The sequence below is a fragment of the Symphalangus syndactylus genome, chromosome 10 (genome assembly GCF_028878055.3).
Source record: "Symphalangus syndactylus isolate Jambi chromosome 10, NHGRI_mSymSyn1-v2.1_pri, whole genome shotgun sequence".
NCBI classification, from domain to species: Eukaryota; Metazoa; Chordata; class Mammalia; order Primates; family Hylobatidae; genus Symphalangus; species Symphalangus syndactylus.
This window is the reverse complement of record NC_072432.2, coordinates 12776439-12793260: the sequence shown is the minus strand read 5'-3', so window position 1 is coordinate 12793260 and position 16822 is coordinate 12776439. Positions and strand designations below refer to the sequence as shown.

Below are 16822 nucleotides of genomic sequence, written 5' to 3'. Positions count from 1 at the left end.
GTTATAAATTCACACGAAGCCAGGCATGGTGGCTTGCATCTGTAATCCCAGCTACCTGGGAGGCTGAGGCAGGAGGATCGCTCGAGCCTCAGAGTTCGAGGCTTCAGTGAGCTGTGATTGTGCCACTGCACTCGGCCTGGGAGCTCATTCTATGTACCAATGGCTGTGGTATATCAGACTCAGTTTCTAATTTTCAGACATGTATTTTTTCACTACTAAAAAATTGCTAAACATTTTTTCTTAGTTGGCAAAAAGAATGAAGAAAAAAACACCTGGTTTTTTTTAAACTGGAAAATATTGGCTCATTCAACATTGTTTATACAATTTAGAGGCAAGAGAAAAAGAGATAGAGATATTTCTGTCTCAAATAATTTCCTGGCTTTCCAAATTTTCCTTTCTTCATCCTCCTCCTCCCCCTCCTCCTTTTCTTCTGCTTCTTCTCCTTCTCCTCCTTTTCTTTAGATGCTAAAGGCATGCCAACAAAAGACTCAGGAGAAATGCCAGCCATACGTTAAATTTCTGTAGCTCTGTACTTCCTAAGAGCTCAAAGCAGTTGGAAACAAGAGAACACATGCGAAAGCAGTGTCTAGCACGATGATTGGAATAAAGCAGTAATAAGTTGCAATGACCCCGATGATAGCATTGTCTTACATGCCCCAGGTGGGAAGGCACCAAGGTAACCATCATTATCAGTGTCACTTTTCCTGGGGACTATCTTTGACAAAAATAGATTAAGTTGTTTGTCCAAATTGACATGAATCAAGGTTCAATTTGAGTCTTGAGACTTTTGCTAGACTCTTCCATTTCTGAATTCCAGGTTAGCCTGTTCCTATGGGCTAGAATTGGAAACTTATTTTATTATTAAAGGGAGTGTAAAAAAATGTTTTTAGCACCCAACTCAATGCTCTGCTCTGGTCACTGGGCATATTGCAACCTTCTAATTCCTCTCAATCCTATAAAGTAAGAGGTTATTTCTTTTCTTTTCTTTTTTTTTTTTTTTTTTTTGAGATGGAGTCTCACTCTGTCGCCCAGGCTGGAGTATAGTGGGGCATGATCTCGGCTCACTGCAACCTCTGTCTCCCGGGTTCATGCAATTCTCCTGCCTCAGCCTCCCGAGCAGCTGGGATCACAGGTGCACGCCATCATGCCTGGGTAATTTTTGTACTTTTAGTAGAGGTGGGGTTTCATTATGCTGGCCAGGCTGGTCTTGAACTCCTGACCTAGTAATCCACCTGCTTCGGCCTCCCAAAGTGCTGGGATTACAGGCGTGAGCCACCACGCCCAGCTAGTAAGAGATAATTATGTCCATTTCACAGATGGCCAATCTGAGGTTCAGATAAATTCATTGACTTGTAAATAATCTATTTAGGGGCACCATGGGATTTGAATCCAAGTCTCTTCATTCTTTATTCTTTTGTTCACTACTCTGGTCTGCAGTATTATTCTGTAACTACTCATTTCATGGGAATTTTTTTTTAAGAGATGGAGGTCTTGCTGTGTCACCCAGGCCTAGTGCAGTGGCACAATCACAGCTCACTGAAGCCTCCAACTCTGAGGCTCAAGCGATCCTCCTGCCTCAGCCTCCCAGGTAGCTGGGATTACAGATGCAAGCCACCATGCCTGGCTTCGTGTGAATTTATAACAATTTGTTTAGGAATATGCTATCAATCCCATTGTCTGCTTTTCAAATTGGTCATTAAAATTAGCTATCCTTTTAGGGTTTGACAAAGATTAAGTTTCATGAAAGTAATAAAGCATTGGTATATGTGAAGGCTTTGTTTTCAATGAGTACAATATTACTCAAGGCCTTTTAATATCTTATGAATCAGCTGCTAGCTACATTCTTGTTTGGAACATTTTACTTGCATTGTCAGGAAGACCTAACTATTGACTAATAAAACAAAGAAAATAGAAAAAGCCAGAAAGGAAGGCTAAAAGAGCAATTACAGAGGGTGCAAGTCCATCGAAATGTAGAAAACAAATCTGGGATATGATCTGATTTATCATCAATATAGAATTATTGGATGTGTATTGAAGAGCACTATAAACTTGTACTAAAATGCTACGAACGATGTGTATTTTGAACAGGTGGCAGGTGAGTAGATGGGGAGATGGAGGAGGTCATACTTCTGAAGCCTCTGTTAAGCGCCAGTCTCCCTCTCTGAAAGAGAAATTTAGTTTTATAATATTTTGGTGGGTAGGGTAGGGGTAGGTTTTCTTAGTCCTTTTTTTTAAACAGAGGAAACTGAAGAGGGTAAGGAAGAGGAAGAGACAGGGAAAAAGAGAGAGAGAGAGGAAAGAAGCAAAACTAATAATGGCAAAGCTGGGATCTAAGTCCAAGATCATTTGTCTTCCATGTACAGGCTCTCTCCACTCTAACATGCGGCCTCATGGTCCACATGTGCATCCAACAGAACCATAGGGGTTTCCAAAGGCCTCTGGTGAATTTTGTAAAAAGATAATAACCACTGGCTTTTAGCGATGCCTTAGGGTAGCCCATACTTCAATCAACACAAATGATTTTGACTCTTAAATAACATGAACATGAGAACATATATGTGCTATGTAACATGATGCAGTGGTCTTAGACTTTTTGGCACCAGGGACTAGTTTCGTGGAAGACAATTTTTCCATGGATGGGCAGTGGGGGATGGTTTTGGGATGATTCAAGCGCATTACATTTATTGTGCCCTTTATTTCTATTACTATTACATTGTAATATATAATGAAATAATTATACAACTCACCATGATGTAGAATCAGTGGGAGTTGTAAGCTTGTTTTCCTGCAACTAGATGGTTGTTGTTGCTATTATCACATTCCAAATATCCTCATCACTTTTTATTCTCAAACTTAGTTCCATTCAGGCCACAGTCACGATTCCTTCTATTTTCAACCCATTTTTAAAAATTAGCATTGGCATTGCTCATGAGCTTGCCCTGGCCCTCCTTTGCGTTTTAGCTTTTCTTCTGTTGCTAAATGATCCACGTTCTTTCAGTCTTCCATCCCATACATTATCTTTAGTTTCTGGCATCTCTACTCTCATAAACCATGGGAATGGAGTTTAGGGATGATGTGCCCAGGCTCTAGAGTCAGACTGGCAGAGTTCAAGTTTGGGCTCCAACACTTACTAGTCATGTATCCACAACCAGCTGGCTTAATCACTCTCCACCCCTTCCTCAGTTTCTTTGTCCATAAAGTGGGGACAATAACACTGCCTACTATACATGCTTGCTGTGGGGTTAAATGAGGTAGGATACATAAAGCTCTTGGAAGAGGGCTTGGCACAGAGTATGTGCTCAATCAATGTTAACTGTTGTAATTAATTCCCTAGCTTAAGGAAGTGTGTCATTAGCAAGTGTACTCTATTGTTTGCTCAGATGCATTTGTATATTTTCTAGATTTTTTCACTTGTGCTATCCCTAAGGAATTGATTTCTGATTCGGCATAACTGCAGACCAAGAAAGGAATGAAAGGTGAATGAGAGCACTTAAACACTGGGGTCTTTCAGTTACGTGAACTACTCTGTTTCCTTTGGTTTAAAGACATAGAGAAAACACAGTTGCACTAACCATCCTGTGCTTGGGGAGTTTTTATGTAGGTGAGATCAGAGTGATGAATGATGATGGATGGATTCATTTCAAGTCTATTACAGAGCCAGCTTTACATGGACGTTTACATGGGGTTCCTGATCATAGAGGCCACTGTCCAGTGAGGAACAGGAAGAGGGTGACACTTTTGCCTTCCTCCATTGCCATGCAAGCCACCCAACAACTACAGAACAGAGAAATGGCATCAGTTCAGTGTAAGGATGAATTTGCCAAGAGGAGTCAAAGGTGGAATGAGCTATCTCTGGAGGGAGTGAGGAGTGAGGTGTTCAAACAGACTGCCTGGTCATTTGTAGGGATAATGATAAGGTTTGGCTGTGTCCCCACCCAAATCTCATCTTGAATTATAATCCCCATAATCCGCATGTATTGAGGGAGGGACCCAGTGGGAGGTGATTGGATCATGGGAGCAGTTTCTCCCATGTTGTTCTCGTGATAGTGAGATCTCACCAGATCTGATGGTTTTATAAGGGGCTCTTCCGCCTTTGCTTCACACACACACACATGCTCTCTCTTTCTCTTTCGCTCTTTCTGTCTCTATTGCCACCATATAAGACATGCCTCTTCCCCTTTGGCTGTGATTGTAAGTTTCCTGAGGCCTCCCCAGCCCTGCAGAACAGTGAGTCAATTAAGCCTCTTTCCTTTATAAATCAATTACCCGGTCTTGGGTATGTCTTTATAACAGTGTGAAAACAGACTAATATAGATAATGTAGAGAGGAGTTGGGCAAGAGAGAGATGGCAGACCAGGTGACCTTTGCGGCTCATTTAACCTAAGAATCTAATTAAATTCAGGGAAACTGGGTTTGATCCCTTAGGGAATGCTTGGATTTTCTGTACGTGTTTGAACTGACCGCTCTGTGTTGTTTCCCATCTGGGAATACTGGCACTTATTGCTTAAGTTAGAAGTTACAAGTTAATAGCTTATGCCTATGGTGTTAAATATCATCAAACTTTTGTATAATCTATTCTTTCTTTCAAATGGAGCCAAGACAATATCAAAATCTTTGTACTTACTGTTCCCGCTGTCTGGAGCTCTCTGTTCAAATGCCACTTCCCTGACCCACTTTCATAAAAAATGTCACCCCCCCAACACCATACTTGTCATTGTCACTTCCTGTACCTCCCCCTGCTTTACCCTTTTCCATGGCACTAACATCCACATGACATATTAGATATTCATTTCTTTGGTGTTGATCTGTCCTTGATGAACTATGAGTGTCATGGAACAGGGCTTCATCTGTCTTGTTCACTGTATTTCAGATCCTAGAACAGTGCCTGGCACACATCTGATCCTCAGTAAATATTTGTTGAATGAGAAAAATGTAAGCAGAGATTGGTTTTTATTTTTCATTAATTTTCCTCTATATCTAATTTATGTAAGTTTCTCTTCAAAAAATTGATTGAAAAATCTTTTGAGTTTCCCCCACCCCAAAGGTATGAAATTAAAATGAAAATCTCCAAGAATTCAGCAATGATATCCATTTCAGAGGCACTTACAAGGGTAAAAAAAATCAATCTTTAAAGGGATAAGAAAAAAACCATAGTGCTATATTAAAAACTGGTTTAAGTGATTCATTTTAAAAAATGGAAGCAATGTTACTTTTCAAAGAAACATGTAAGTACTCTTTATTCTAACATTCAAAGGATGAATGATTTGATAAGAATACAATTCAGCTTATTTGTAGCTAACGCTTCTAAGCCATCATCTGTAATCAAATATAGTAAGAACCAAATTCTTCCCTTACTACTGATATCTGTATTCTTCAACGTTCTTTATTTAAAAAAATAAACAACAAAAAACTAAAAAATCTGAAAGCAAGTCAATGTCTGTTTCCAGTAGATGGCACTGCAAATCAAGTCTTTGTAGATCTAATAACTATCACTTCTTTGATCATGATAATAATGATTTATTCTGTATTAAGATCATCTAAAGTGGCTTACACAGTGAAAACAAATAGGATGGCGATGCTGAAGCTACATGAAAGCTGAGATAGTCCAGCTTCCTAATACTGGTATCTCTCCTCTTGTATACCATGGTCAGGCACTTATTAAGGTAGTGGGTGAATGTAACAAATTGGCCACTGTGCTTATTCATGAAACTGCTTTTTCATGTGGGATTTTTGGTCACTTGTTTTAGTTTGTTTAGTCTATTTTGCAATATAAGTTCATTGGGACTCTTAATGCTTTTACACGGTGTCAAATTCAACCTCATTCAGGCCAGTTATCATTCACAGAGGAAACACTGTTCTAGGGTCACAGACCCACATCTCTGACCTGCACTGTGTTTATTGTTGTTTGTTTGTTTGTTGAGGCATGATCTTGCTCTGTCACCCAGGCTGGAGTGCAGTGGCATGATCATAGTTCACTACAGTCTTAACTACCTGGGCTCAGGCAATCCTCTTGCCTCAGCCTCCTGAGGAGTTGGGGCTACAGGGGCGTGCCACCATGCCCAGCTAATTTTTATTTTTTGTAGAGACAGGGTCTGGATATGTTGTTCAGGCTGGTCTCCACCTCCTGGGCTCAGGCGATCCTCCTGCCTCAGTCTCCCAAACGGCTGGGATTATAGGTGTGAGCCACCACACCCAGTTGGGGCGTGTGTGTTTTTGCCAATAGATACGCTCACTCATAAAGGGGTAAAATTAGAAAGTGTAAATGGTTCCAGACAACTCAAGCTCCACAAGAAAAAACCGAGATGCAACCTGTATTTCAATGACAGTGACAGTGGAAGAGGACTCAGCTTTATGTGTAAAGAAACATACATTTAAAACATATTTTTAAACCATTTAAAAGGGATATTACACATAATACAGACTAGGAGTTATGAAATGTTATCATATATGTAAAAAATACCTGGAATAGTGTCTGGAGCAAAGTAGATACTAAATAAATCCTCTGTCTCATTTTTGCTGTCTTTAAAAGGGCCTGAGAGCCAGTCCCTGCTCGGTGACTCTGTCCTTTAAAAGGCCTCTGTCATTTAATCTCTCCAGACTGCAGCTCTCAAAAGGGCTGGAAATGAGGCCACAAAGTCTAAAATATTATGCCTAACACACAGTAAGATTCACAAATGAAGGGCGTGATACCATCATCCAGCAGCCGCAGAAGTTGGGAATGAGTTTTGTCAGGATGTTCTTCTCAGTGGAGAAAGAAGCCATTAGTCAAAACTGGAACATCCACAAGCAAACCACCTCGGCTCTTTCAATACATGTCCTAGGAGAGTTCAGAACTCATGTCCTTTTTTTTTTTTTTTTTTTTTTTTTTTTTTTTTTTTTTTTGAGACGGAGTCTCGCTCTGTGGCCCAGGCTGGAGTGTGCAATGGTGCGATCTCCGCTCACTGCAACCTCTGCCTCCTGGGTTCAAGCAATTCTCCTGTCTCAGCCTCCTGAGTAGCTGGGATTACAGGTGCACGCCACCACACCTGGCTAATTTTTTTTTTTTTTTTTTTGTATTTTTAGTAGAGATGGGGTTTCACTGTGTTCCCCAGGCTGGTCTCGAACTCCTGAACTCAGGCAATCCCCACTCCTTGGCCTCTCAAAGTGCTAGGATTACAGGTATGAGCCATCATGCCCGGCCTTCATGTACTTTTAAAAATATGCCCTGTACCCTATTATTTTTTTCTCTTGTTGTCAAGGAAGCTTGAAATTCCTTCAAATTATACAAGAGTCAATCGCTATAGTGTGTTTCTGAAATTTCTAGAAATGTATGAGAAAGTGTTCTCTTAGGTGGTGATATTTTGTGAACCAATACACATCACTACACTCATTGAGAACTCTAGTTGTTTTCACAAGCCATCTCAATAACCCCAGGCTTTTCTCAAAAGGACAGTCATAGATACCCTCACCAGAGCCCCCATACTTTTATGGGCAACACAAAACTCATACAGTAAATGCAAAAACACAATAATAATCAAAAGAAGGCAGAAATATGACCTGAACTGTACCTTCACTGAAGGGTACTAAGGCAAAGAAGGCCCTAATACCCTTTCCCTACAAATTCCTTTACTTTATTCTTTTTTATCCTCTGTGACCTCAGAATTTGATTGCTATATAAAGCAATGTATGGCTTTGGGGTGGGGTAGAATGCTCAGCACTGTTTAGGGTCTGAAAAGACCTCACAGGACAACTCGTCCAATCCCCTCATTTTACCCAAGAGGAAAGAACAGCTCAGAGAGGTCACTGGACTTACAGAGGTCACACAGATAATTAGTGATGAAGCAGTGACTGAGGTCATTGGACTCCCAATACATTAGCCATTAGGTGCTTTAATTGGGGATAGAAGAGAAGGAAAAAAGGTGAAAAAATAAAAGAGAGAATGTATTTAGATTTACTCTTTGTGACCTTAGGAGGCTGATGGAAAAATACTATCTTATGTAGCCTAAGAGAAAACAAGTTTTGGTTTCAAGGCTCTAGTAAAGAGAAGGTTGTACAAATTCTTCAAATATTTGGTTCTGGCCTCTTTTTTCCCTCCTTCTGCTTTCCTGTTAGGCTAGTATGTCTAATAGTTCATTAGAGAGTCTCTATATTAAGAAAGCATAATGGTTTATCTTCTATTTTCTTTGGTTCATTTCCTTTTCCCAGTGGGAAGTGATAACTTAAACATGGAATAGGTATGAACAAATTGAACATTTTTCTTGGGTACGACTAATGCAACAAGATTTAAGTAATCACATGCCCTAAATATAAAGAGAATAAATAGTACACATATACTTTTTCAATTCAATAGTACACAATAATTTCTAATTATTTCCTCTGCAATAGTTTTTGTGATGTAATACTTAGGAATACAAGGAAAATGAGACAAAAACTTTTCAATTGTTATTTTATATTTCTAATTTGTGCTCTATCATTAGACAAATGGAATAGCATCTAAATATTTTACAATTAACCAATTAGCCTCGTTTATGTTAAAGAATTCCAAAGTCCCTCTGAAGGCATAACTTGATCTGTACAGTGATGAAATTCACAGCTTAAGCAAAGTTTAGGACTGAAATAACATCTATAGTTAGTGTGATCAAAGGCTTATTTTTGCCAAGATTTTTAGTAAATATTAACAATATAGAGAAAAATCTTGTGTTGATAATGAGATTTTCATGACCCTGTTTGAGTCGGAGTGCATAAGCCTTCTTTAAAAAACCAGTCACAATTTTTGTCAGCACGTTATCCTTTGCTGACTATGTGGAATTTTTTCCTACCTTTAATTGATTTAGGGTGCAACCTACATCTGGGTACCCATATCCCTAAAGTGTCTGGTTCTGAAATAAAAATGAAAGTTGAAAGGTATTGAAGTGGGATGAAGGGGCCACTTTAATGGCCTCAGGGAATTTCCTAACCAATTTTCATGTGCCTCATTGGTGCCCTTGGACAAAAGAGAATGGAGGTCGGTTGCAGAAAAGAAAATCAAAGAATCTTTAAGAAGTCACGTGCAAAAAGCAACACAAAAATAGGAGGGAAAGGAGTTTTTTTTACAATAACAATGCCACCTTTGTGTGCTGCGACTTCCTGATTATATTTCTTAATCACGATAGGTAACCCTCCCCCCAAATCACCATTTTGTGGACCCAGGAGCAAAGTTATACGGGGTCTACGTACCCAAAACATTAAAAAAATTCAACCTCTTCGGGGTAACCAGGGAAGATAATGAACACACAGTCATACACTGTTTGGGATCAGGTGTTCTTTTGCATTTGCTTTTATTTGGATGAAACAATGTTTCGTGCACAGTAATGACCTAAAACTGGTAAACAAGCCTGGAGAGCGCGCGGTGGCCGGCTGCAGCCCCCGTCTCCACGACTCGCGCAGAAGGAAATTGCGTTCTCCCCCTCCCCCCCCCGCACCCCCACCCCTACCCCAAGCCCCCGGGTAAGCCCTGCGCTGGCACCAGGGCAAGCGCCTGTCGGCTCCCGGGAGCTAAGCGAGGCCGCGCGGTCTGGGACGCAAATGGGAGGGAGCCGCCGCTGTCGCCCTGCGGGGCCAGTGCCACTGGGTAGGCGCAGCGCGGGCCAAGAGCCGGAGGCTCAGGGCAGGGGATCCGCACTCCGGGCCATTCCTGCCGCGGCGCGCCCTGCGCTTCAGCAGTGCACAGGGTGGGGACCCCTCGAGGACAGTGGTGCGCCGAGGGGTCTCCCGGCCCCTCCCTCCCCACAGGCCCCGCGGTGTGGTGAAGGAGCCAGAAGAGGCGATTTGGGTGTTGAGACCCGGGGCCAAACCGTGGAGAGTGTCTGGAGCCCACACTCCAGATTCCTGGACGCCGCAGTCAGTCCAGCACGTTCTACCTGGAGCCGCCTCGGGGCTCAACCGGGAGGCAGCGGGGTGCAGGCGAGAGGGTTAATGCGCCCGGTTCGGTTGGTTTGAGGAGTCTCTGCTTTCAGCGACCCACAGGGCAGAGAGCCCAGGGCTCCGGCTTGATGTCCCCAACAGCTGGGGACTGGAGAGCTGGAGGGGTCGCAGACTCAGGCTAAAGTGCACCGCGCGGCGAGTCGCTGGACTCTTCTGGGTCTCACGTGGCTCCTGTGTCACATGGAGTGACAGGCCGGCGGAAGGCGCTTCAGTCGTCGCCCAGCGTTCTCCAAGGTGTAAGGAGGCAGGATTTTCCCATACTGGCGGCGCAGGGGGCCTCATGGCTGCGGACGCCCGCCCTGGATCTCTCAGCTCGGCAGATCTTTTGGGTGGGGGGGCGCTCTCCAGGGTCGCGGCGAAGCGAGAGCTGCTTCTCGGCACGTCCCTCCGTATTTCTTCTAGATCAGCTCCGGCCGCACCATCCAGGAGAGGGCCCGCCTGCGGACCCCTGTCCGTGCCGCGCGTGGTCAGCCCCGGTCCCCTCACTCCATGGCTGGCCCCTAGCCCTTCAGAGCGGACACTCTCCTTAGGGATGCAGGGCGAGGAAGGGCGGGTGGAGTTGCGAACCCACGGGAACCTGGAGGACCTCTTGGCCGCCTGGAGAAGGGTACTATGAGAGGGATTCATGGGACACAGATTTGGGGGACTGGGTAATTTTACCCCCTTTGGCAACCATAAAAACCCTGAGCAAACGTGTCCATTCGCTATTTCGCAGAAATATACAATGCAGGCCCACATCGGCATCTCTGCGGGGCCCCCTAGTTAACGGCGCAGCGTTCTTCGGAAGCTCTTGGTCTTGCTTCTAGGGCGTCACCGGCTTTTCCGCACTGGGGACATTTCGTTTGGGCTCTGCGCAGCCGTTGCACCTAAGGCCCTGGGAGCTCCGCGTTCCTCCCCAGGCGCCCCGGACAAAGTGCCCGCGGGCTCCGCAGACGTCCAGCCCTGCTCGGGGTTCACGGCCGACGGGGCTCTCCAACGGACCGCCGAGGGCCACGTTTTGCTGGGGTGTGAGCGACGATTCTTTTCCCGCCCTATGAGGACCGGACTAGCTAGGTGCACCATGAGACGCCGTGGCGAGCACGGCTACCTGGCAGCTCGCCCAGGCAGCCCCAACTTAATTTCCTGCCCCTCGGGGCACCTTTCCCTCGAATAGCTCTCCTCGGCCCCTCCAGCCCTGCCCAAGGGGACTGGAAATGTTCGCAGCTTCAAGAAAAGGCTCTATTTAAACATAGGGTGGGGTGGGGCGGGCGGGGCCAAGATTGCCCTGGGGATTGAATTTCTCTCGGCTCCCAGCGATCCCGGGCGGATAAAGCGCAAGTTTGTGCACACGGTCGACTGAGCCATTGGAAACCCAGCTCACGAACCGCGGCCAGGGAAACGGGAGTTTGCCCAGTTGTCCTTGCGGAGGGGTGTGCGGAAACGCCCGCGATGGGAACTTTCTCCATATCATGTATGGAGGGAGCTCACAAAAAGAAGGAAGGCGAGCGCGGCGGGGAGGGGGCCGCGTGGGCGTGGAAGGTGCCAGGGTCCTGGGGGTGCCCGCCTGCTTAGGCGCAGGGAGGGGCGCGGCGCGGGCTGAGGAAGGAGCCGATCACGTCCTGCAGGCTAATTGGCTTAAGAAATTTTGCAAGCGCTGGAAAAGGTCGTTGAAGGAGTTCGCTGCACGCGCACGCACACACATACACACACACACACACACACACACACACACACACACACACACACACACACACACACACACATCTTTAAAAAAAAAAAAAAGAACGCCGAGCATGCGCACAGAGAGGATGCCATATTGGAATGAGCTGTAGTGGGAGCCGGAGGACCGGAGCGGGCGCGCGAGGGAGGCGGCGGGCGGCGAGCGAGCGGGCAAGGGCGGGCGAGCGAGCGAGCGAGGCCGGTGCCCTCCCGGGCGGCGCCCGGGGCCTCGGTCCACGCCGAGGGCAGGACGAACTTCACCAGGTAGGACGCCGCGCCGGCCGCTGTCCCCGGCGCCCAGGCTGGCCGGAGAGCAGCCCTTCGGCCCGCAGGTTGAGTGCGCCGGTCAGGGGCTTTTTCCAGACTAGGAAAAAAAAGAAAAAAAAAAAAAAAAACAGAAAGGAAGCCCGAGCGAGCTGGGGTTGGAGGTGGGGGGTGGGGGAAGGCTGGGGAGGGTGCAGGGGAGCGAAAGAGAAGGGCAGGCGAAGAAAGCGACTGCACTTGAGCGAAGCCTCAAACTCCTCTGTGCGCTCCAGGTTGTCATTTTTGCTTCCTGGGTCCCCTTCGCCTGCGTCTCCGGGCTAGGAAAAGCCGGGCCGTGCGAGAGTCCGTCTGGAGTTGCAAAGTGTCTTCCTTCCCCGGGCGCAGCCTGTCCCCTCCCGCCGCCCACCTTCCTCGTTTCTGCACTCATTTTAGCGACGCAGCCGCCGCTGCTACCTATCCCGCGCTCCCGCGTCTCCTCCGCGCTGGGGTCTCCTCTTTCCTTTTGGTTTGGGTGAGAGAAAAAGATGGTGAGGACGGGGAATCGGAGACCGGTATGGGGGTAAAAAATCGTGCAGACATTCGGAATCGCCGCCTTGGAAACATTTGCCTGAGCAACTGAAATAAAATTGGCAGTAGTAGTTTTGGAGCGTGCTCCAGCGAGGATGGTCTTTTTGTTCATTATTTTCTCTTTAAAGTAATATCCTGTCACTTAGGGGCTTTCCGGTTGTCTCCACTTATGCGACCCCCTTTCAAAATTGCTGACTTGAGCTGGTTCTGGAGTTTATTTTTTAATATGCGTGCGTGTGTATGTGTATGTGTGTGTATGTTTTGCAGAAATCCGCCAAAATGCAACTGTAGGAACTGCTAGATGTATTTATTGATTTTGACCAGAGGCGGTGGGAAGGGGCTGGCGGGAGCTGGGGGATCCTGGAGGGTGGGAAGTGGCTGATTCTCGGTGGCCGGACGCTCATCCAGAGCCTGAGCCGTACTCGTGTTTTCTTGGAAGCGCCACAACTGCGAGGAAGGAGTCTTTAGCAACCGTGCCAGTTTCAATATGGCGGGCTAAGGTGGCTTTTAAAAACTGAAAATAAAGGTTTTGAGGTGGGAAAAAACCCAGCTGAAGTTTCCACCCCTTAGTTTCGACTCTCTTTGGCTACCCCAGGAAGCGCTTTAGCGAATTAAGTGGGAAAAAAAAAAAGAAGGAATGGGCTGTCCCGTTTTTTTTTTTTTTTTCCGTGGTTAGAGTCTGTGTGTCAAGTCCATTGCTAGGGGGGAAAGGGATGGAGAGGTGCTGCTGGCCCGGACCAGGGCACCGAAACGCAACTGTCGTGTGTGCCTGTGGATTAATGTGCAGGCCTGTGTGTGCGCAGTTTTTTTGGGTGTGCGTGTCAAAGAGAACCACCCCGAATGTGTGTGTGCGTCTTGGAACCAGACCCTGCCATGATTTGACGTGACAAACTGCGGACACGTGGTGCAAAGTACATGAGGGCAGAGGGAGTGATTTATTTTGGCTTTCTAGGAGACGAGCTAGCTCTCGCCGTGTGTGTGCTGGATCCTGCGCGAGTAGATCCCTCAGTAGGTGGGGCGAGGAGGTGCTTATTGAAAGGACTAACTGTCCCGGGTATTGGGTGCAATCGGGCTGCAGACGCCAGCCGGATTTCGTGTGTGCAGGGGGCGCGCTGCACTTAACAGTGGGATCCTGCTTTCTTCTGCGCCGCTCTGGGGTGGGAGGTGGGGGACCGGGACCGAAGCTTGGAGAAGATCAAAGTGATGGTGGTGGTGGTGGTGGTGGTGGTGGTGGTGTGGGGCAGAAGGGCGGGAGCGCGCGGATCTGGGCAGACAGGCACGTAGGGTCGGGGCGAGGGATTGCCTTCCTTACTTTTGGGTTTAGCGCTCTAGGGAAGGTGGGGGATGGGGACAGCGTTTGGGGAAGAAACTGTCCCTTGCTTTGCTTAGGAACCCTCTCGGCGCATCGGAGAGGGGCGTCTTCTTGTCTTGGCGGGCATGGAGGCCGGGCAGTCGCCCGGGGATGTGAGCGGGCGGCGAAGTGCGGGGGAAAGGTCGGCGTTCCGGGGCGGGGAGGATCTGGGAGTGGAGTTTGGAGACAAAATCGGGGTCAGGCAGAGGAGCCGGAGGGAAAACCAGCAAATGCGAGCTCGAGTGAGAGCCACCGGAATGCGGGAACGCAGCTTAGCCGGGAACAGGGTTCCCGACAGGGGTCGCCCGTGGCCAGGACGCGGCCGCTGAACAGAGGTCGCTCAGCGGTTCCTGCCTGAGGGACCTCGTGGGCGGGGGCCACACGGCGGCGGCGCACGGTCCCCGGGGCTGGCGGGGGCAGGTGGGAGGACCTCCTCCGGGCCCGCGAACCTGATCTGGCAGCGGCCAGGTGCCTGGAAGCATTTTTAAATGATACGGTTACAAAGACATGTTGGCCAGGTCTGTAGTTAGCGCAGCAACGTGGTTTGCAGGAGCGCAGAACGAGGTTAGACAGGGTCACTCGGACGCCGTGCTGTCAGTGGGTGGGGGCCGGGAGCAAGCGGCACTGGCTTGGAGACCCCGCGGCAGGCGACCCCTCCCACCTGGGCAGCGAGGCTGAACCATGGCGACGCGCCGGCCAGGACGCGTCCGTGTGGCTCCTCCAGCCTGCGCTTGGGCGCGCCCTCCTGGGGCCAGCTTTCCCGTGGGCCCCGCGAGGTGGGGAGCAGCCTAAAATGGCTCTGTGCTGCGAAGCTGCAATTTCAGCGGCGAACCCCTCCCCTTGTCCTCCTGACGTCGCCGCTGACAAGCGCACAATTTACTCCAACGCCCCGAAACCTGCGATTTTGCACGAGGCCGTGCCGTGGAAGCGGATGTACAGTTGATTACAAAGAACATTCCACAGGATTCTCGAAGGGCCCAAGTTTTTCCTTCTGGTGGGGAGGAGGGAGGAGGCGAGACAGGGCAGGAACCCGGCCGACCACCGCTCTGGCACCTAGGGGCTCGGGGCGCACCAGTAGCTGGGGCTGGGGACCTGGATGCACGAAAAGCCGAGGGAGTTCCCGGGGACGTGAATGGGGACCATGCGGGGCAATAGCCACGGACACCGGTGCTCGTGGTTGATGGCGTTTGTGGTTTTCGAGAATCCCGGGACGACCCTGGAAAGACTGGGAGACCGTTCCCAAACTTCTGGAGACCAGCTCGCAGTTTCGCTTTCGGAATTTTCAGCATCTTTGGGCTTTTAAAGTTGGGTGGGATTCCAAGAAGGCAAGGCGAGGCTCGTGGCCCTGACGATCGGCCGCCCGACTTCTCGCTCACCCCAGCCTTCTCTACCTTGTTTCCCTGAACCTTGCCGAACCTAGCCGGGTTTGGGGTTCCGGGGCCCCGCGCGCCAACCCCAGCCGCGTCCTGAGGGCTCCCGCAGCACAGCCGCGGCTGATCCGAGGCCATTGGTGGGAAACCAATTTAGAGAAGGCCGACCCCTCTTGGATCTGGCTTGGTTGCCGCTGCCCACCACTCTCCGTCCCCACTCCACTCTTGCACCGTGGAGAAGGGAACTGGGAGACCTACTAGCGTGTCTACACCAAGGGAATGGACCCATGTTCCACCAGGTCGGAGAAAAGGAGAAAACAGGCTTAAATGTGGCCTCGTTTTCCTGGGGAGGCTGGTGGGGGTGGGGAGGGAGTTGAGCGGGTAAGTGGGGTGGGGGAGGGGAGAGGCCTTGTTGCTCAGAAGGAATTGTTCCCTAGGCCCTCCCTGGAGATAGGAGGTCTCCTACTTTTTCCCTACTAAGCATTAAATTTGCACACACTCTGCTTTCTCCCTTCCATAGATAAATACTGTCTCAGATCTTATCTTTGCTCTTGCTGGGACCAAGCTGCCTGCCTGCAAGAGAGTGGGAGACACACACGCACTTCCCCCCCTCCCCCAACCCTCCAGGTCCCCACCAAAGAGTTTACTGCTTGCAGGACCCATTCTTGGGCCAGTGCAGAACACTGCCCTGTGGCTAGGGGTCTCGCAGCCCCCGTCCTGGAATAGAGAGTGGTCAACCACTCTGTTTTGATGTGTGTTGCTGTAGAAGTGCCCGTAGAGGCCTGCTGAGGTGGGAACTGTTTCCCACTTCCCATTGGGATACATCCATCCTGAACCTCAAACAGCAGGTCCTGCTGGCGATGCGTTTCAGTAATGATGGGAGTAATACATCGCAGAGTTTTTCCTCTTCCTGTGTTCTTGCAGACATTATAGACTATTTTTTTAAACATTGCGTGTTATAATAACTGGCTTCACGATTCTTGACTTAAAAGTCAAGACTTTAAAAAAGCCAGAAAAGGTTCCTGACTCTTCCTTGTTTTGTTTTCATCATAAAGCTTTCCTGGGAGTACTAAACATTTATCCATTTTTCCATTGCTGCCCACTCTAGATAAGGTGGCATTTTTTTTTAAACCACTGCCCCCAAAGGACTCCCACATTTGAGAAGAAATAGTGAGTGATGGAAGCATTGCTTTGAGCAGTAAGAAAATGAGGTTCCATTTAATTGATACAGGATGCTTTTGGGATCTAAGAAGTCCATAAAGGAAATTTACTCTCTCCAGGCCCTACACTTATGCCTAAAAATTTTTGTCAGATTATCAGAGTTTTCTTTCTTTTTTTTTTTTTTTAATAATTTGAACAAAAATAGTTCACTGTGGGATTTGAATGACCTACAGTTCTCGTATACTAGGGTTGGACATTTCTCTCTTTATATTTTATTACTCTGAACTTTTGAGGTTCATGGTTGCAGTGGTCAGAAGGAAATTTTACCCTGCCCTAAAGTAAGAACTCATAAAGGTTTTTGTACCAAAATGGCATTGGGACCTGTAATTCAGGATGCATTTTGGGGTTTTTCTAACCATTCTTATATCTATGTTGCCTCAGCAGCAACTTATTGCCCCTATCATACAAA

At 47.9% G+C, this 16822-nt stretch overlaps 1 protein-coding gene across 11 annotated transcripts in view; it reads left to right on the top strand.

Moving 5' to 3' along the window:
* The window catches only part of SFMBT2 (Scm like with four mbt domains 2), a 282187-nt gene that overhangs the window by 18976 nt on the left and 246389 nt on the right, over nucleotides 1-16822 (top strand). For 2 of the 11 annotated variants that reach the window (XR_010113794.1, XM_063610026.1), the window contains exon 1: nucleotides 11641-11904. The exons of 2 other annotated variants lie outside the window; for them this stretch is intronic. The gene's annotated coding sequence lies outside the window, so the exon portion shown is untranslated. Of the gene's footprint in view, nucleotides 1-11275; nucleotides 11393-11634; nucleotides 11905-11984; nucleotides 13497-16822 lie in introns of those variants that run through there. 7 more of the 11 variants (XM_063610031.1, XM_063610028.1, XM_055296458.2 and 4 more) reach the window with 6 other exon arrangements.